Below are 4572 nucleotides of genomic sequence, written 5' to 3'. Positions count from 1 at the left end.
TTGTGGCGAATTCCATACCGAACCATGGCAGAGTAGAGCTGTTTATTGCAGAAGTGAGTGCCTCCATCACTGATTAGTACTCTAGGGACACCAAATCTGCTAAAGATATGTTTCTGGAGGAATTTCAGCACTGTCTTAGTATCATTGGTGGGTGTGGCAATGGCCTCAACCCATTTTGATACATAATCAACTGCCACCAGAATATAAGTGTTTGAATATGATGGTGGGAAGGGTCCCATGAAGTCAATTCCCCATACGTCAAACAACTCAATCTCTAAGATTCCTTGTTGAGGCATGGCGTAACCATGAGGTAGATTACCAGCTCTTTGGCAACTGTCACAATTACGTACAAACTCTCGGGAATCTTTATAGAGTGTGGGCCAATAGAAGCCACATTGGAGGACCTTGGTGGCGGTTCGCTCACCTCTGAAATGGCCTCCATATTGAGATCCGTGGCAATGCCACAGGATCCTCTGTGCTTCTTCTCTAGGCACACACCTACGGATAATTCCGTCTGCACATCTCTTAAAGAGATAAGGTTCATCCCACAAGTAGTACTTTGCATCAGTAATTAATTTCTTCTTTTGTATCCTGTTGTACTCCTTGGGTATGAACCTTGCAGCTTTATAGTTTGCAATATCGGCAAACCTCATGAATAAGTGCTTCCTCTTCCTGTGAATTTAAAGCAGAGCTTATGATCACTGGAAAAGTGTCACCTTCTCCCAGAAATGCATATTTCAAGGATGGTGGTAGTGGCTTGAGCTCGGGTTTATGAGGTTTTTCCTCTTTCAGAAGAGAGTTCAGAGGCTCTTTCATGTCCCCTGAATCCTCCAAATCAGGCTGAACATCTTTAAAGATGTCTTCCAACTCTGATTCGAGACTCTCAGCCATGTTGATCTCTTCTACCAAAGAGTCAATAAGATCAACTTTTATGCAGTCTGTTGATGTGTCTGGATGCTGCATGGCTTTGACAGCGTTCAACTTGAACTCATCATCATTGACTCTCAGGGTTATTTCCCCCTGTTGGACGTCAATGAGGGATCGTCCAGTTGCTAGGAAGGGTCTTCCTAGAATGAGAGTAGCACTCTTGTGCTCCTCCATTTCCAGCACAACAAAGTCAGTGGGAAAGGCGAATGGCCCAACTCTGACAATCATGTCCTCAATCACGCCTGATGGGTATTTAGTAGAACCATCAGCAAGTTAGAGACATATCCGGGTTGGTTTAACTTCTTCAGTCAAGCCAAGCTTCCTGATAGTGGATGCAGGTATTAGGTTAATGCTTGCCCCAAGATCGCATAAAGCTGTCTTGGTGCAATTACCTTCTAATATGCATGGTATCAGAAAACTCCCAGGGTCTTTAAGCTTTTCAGGAAAGCTCTCTAGAATGACTGCACTGCATTCTTCAGTGAGGAGAACTCTTTCTGTTTCTCTCCAATCCTTTTTATGACTCAAGATATCTTTCATGAACTTGGCATAAGAAGGTATGTGCTCAAGTGCCTCTGCAAATGGAATCTTTATTTCAAGAGTCCTTAGATAATCTGCAAAGCGAGCAAATTGCTTATCCTGCTCCTCTTTCCGGAGTTTTTGAGGATAAGGTATCTTGGCTTTATATTCCTCAACCTTAGTGGTTAAAGAAGCCTTTTTAGAGGGGTTGTTATCAACACTTGTGTGTGTCTGATCCCTCACTGGCAATTGAGGTAGTCTAGAGACATCTGAGCTCCTTCTACAAGCCCAGAGTAGAAGATGTCTAACTGAACCCACTCTGAAAACATTTCAGAGGGGCATTTTCGTAGCATCTCTCTGTATCTCTCCCAGGCATCATAAAGAGATTCATTATCTCCTTGTTTAAAGCCTTGGATGTCCAGCCTTAGCTGTGTCATCCTTTTTGGAGGAAAATACTGATTCAGGAATTTTTCTGTCAGCTGTTTCCATGTTCTTATGTTGGCCTTAGGTTGGTTATTTAACCACCTCTTAGCTTGATCTTTTACAGCAAATGAAAACAGTAATAGTCTGTAGACATCCTGATCTATTCCATTATCATGCACTGTGTCAGCAATTTGTAAAAATTGTGCCAGAAACTCTGTAGGTTCTTCCTGTGGGAGACCGGAATACTGGCAACTTTGCTGCACCATGATAATGAACTGAGGATTCAACTCAAAGCTACTAACTCCAATGGATTGAGGAGAGAGGAAATGGTTAGGAAGTTTTGAAAAAGATATGAATTTTTTTTTTATGATTTTCGAAAAAAAATGCTTTAAAAATAGAGGAAAAAGATATTTTTGGATGTTTAAGGGAAAAGGGAGAGACAAAAAGATAGCACAGGATTTAAAATTTTTAGATCTAATGCTCCTTATTTTTCGAAAATTTTTGGAGGGGAAACACCAATGAAACTTTTGATCCTTTTCTGGCGCTGGACGCCAGAATTGGGCAGAGAACTGGCGTTGAACACCAGTTTACATCGTCTATCCTTGTGCAAAGTATGGACTATTATATATTTTTGGAAAGCCCTGGATGTCTAATTTCCAACGCAATTGGAAGCATGCCATTTCGAGTTCTGTAGCTCCAGAAAATCCACTTTGAGTGCAGGGAGGTCAGAATCCAACAGCATCAGCAGTCCTTTTTCAGCCTGAATCAGATTTTTGCTCAGCTCCTTCAATTTCAGCCAGAAAATTACTTGAAATTACAGAAAAACACACAACTCATAGTAAAGTCCAGAAATATGAATTTTTCCTAAAAACTAATGGAAATAAACTAAAAACTAACTAAAACATACTCAAAACTATATGAAATTAACCCCAAAAAGCGTATAAAATATCCGCTCATCACTACACCAGCGAGATTGAAACTTGAATCTCCTCTTTGATCTCTTCGGTTGGTAGTTAGTGTCCGAAAGGAAGGGGCGTGATCAGAACCTGTCTCTGATAATCTAAAGACTATGGATGAGAGTATAATTGGGACCAAAATTCATCAACAAGCACTCTGTCAAGACTTTTCTGAATTAGTTCACCTTTTCTGCTTCTATTACTCCAAGTAAATGGTCTACTCACCATTCCCAAATTAATCAACAAGTTATCTCCAATAAAGTAATTAAAGACAGCAATAGAAGAATGAGATTTAAGATTACCACCAAGTTTCTCACCTTGATCAATAATGAAATTGAAATTACCTATAATAATTGAATTACCTTGGAGTTGGAAGAGCACTAAAAAAATTTCTTGGAACCGGGATAGTTGAATATTCTCATTGTAATTTAAATAAATACCTGCAAATCTCCGTTTAATGTTGAGAGGGACATTTTTTTATCAAGGCAACAATATAGAACTCAAAACAACTGAAAATCTGAATAATAAAGTCATCCTTCCATGTAAACACAAGTCCACCCACACTACCAAAAGGATCAACAACAATTTGCCAATTAGAGTAGCTACAAGCCTTGAATTTTTTTTCACCTATCGAGATTAATTTTTTTTTTCAGAAAAAAAAAATTAACTCGGGAGAGTGGGATTAAACAACCCCTTTAAGGTTGTGAACTGTCAGGAATCTTCCGAAACCCCGACAACTCTATGATAACATTCTCATGGGTCTTGGGGTGCCATTAATCGGCTGGCACCCTCCACCCTCTAATCAGAAATTAATTCTTGTTCAACACATATCTTCTTGGTCACAAGCTCTATACATGCATATAGTCCCTTAGAGAAGTCTTCCTTTGTCACAAACATCAATTTCTCTTCTTCTTCCATGCTCCTTTTGGTTCAGATGTGGATTTACTCTCCTTTTAAATTCATAATACGAATGAGGATGTCATGATAGAATGAGAAAAATATAAGAAGAATAAAAAGAGTGAAAAGAGAAAAAGTTATAAGAAATGGATTCAGATAAAAAAAATTCGAAGAATAAGAAGAAAATTAAAAAATAAGGTTGAAAAGAAAGAAAGAAAAAAAATTCTTGAAAGAACAGTAAAAATCTTAACAAAGCAATTTAAAAGAATACATACTCTTTGTACTCTACTTATTTTTTATGTTTTGTCAAATACTTCCGTCATTAAATCAATGATTTTAGGTTAAATTAATTGATCCATTCTTAATAATTTTTTAAATTAATATTTTTTGTTATGTACATTTATTAAATAAAGGTATTCTCTAATTAAGATTTTAAAAAGGTAAAATTTTAAGCAAATATAACTTTTATTAAATAAAGAGTTTAATTTTGATACACATATAGTATAAAATATTTTATTTTTACTATATGATATTATATAATTAGATACTAGTAAGATAATAGTATGTCCAAGATCCAATCTATTATAATTGATTCTCGTGCAAGTGAGATATTGTTAAAAATAAATAATATGACCACATTTTAATCTATTATGTTTTAAATAATTTGTTATTATTGTTATATTAAAGGGTTAATATAATAAAGTACTTGATTAAATTTAGAGATTTATCATTACGATAAGTAATTATAATAATGCGAGATAAATCCTTCATAATTTAATTTAAATTATTTTTTGTCATAGAATTATTAAAATAGACATTAATAATCCAGATAGATCAATATGTATATAATGGT

Source organism: Arachis ipaensis, chromosome B04 (assembly GCF_000816755.2).
Source record: "Arachis ipaensis cultivar K30076 chromosome B04, Araip1.1, whole genome shotgun sequence".
NCBI classification, from domain to species: domain Eukaryota; kingdom Viridiplantae; phylum Streptophyta; class Magnoliopsida; order Fabales; family Fabaceae; genus Arachis; species Arachis ipaensis.
The sequence above is the reverse complement of the archived record's forward strand: the minus strand, read 5'-3'. Positions refer to the sequence as shown.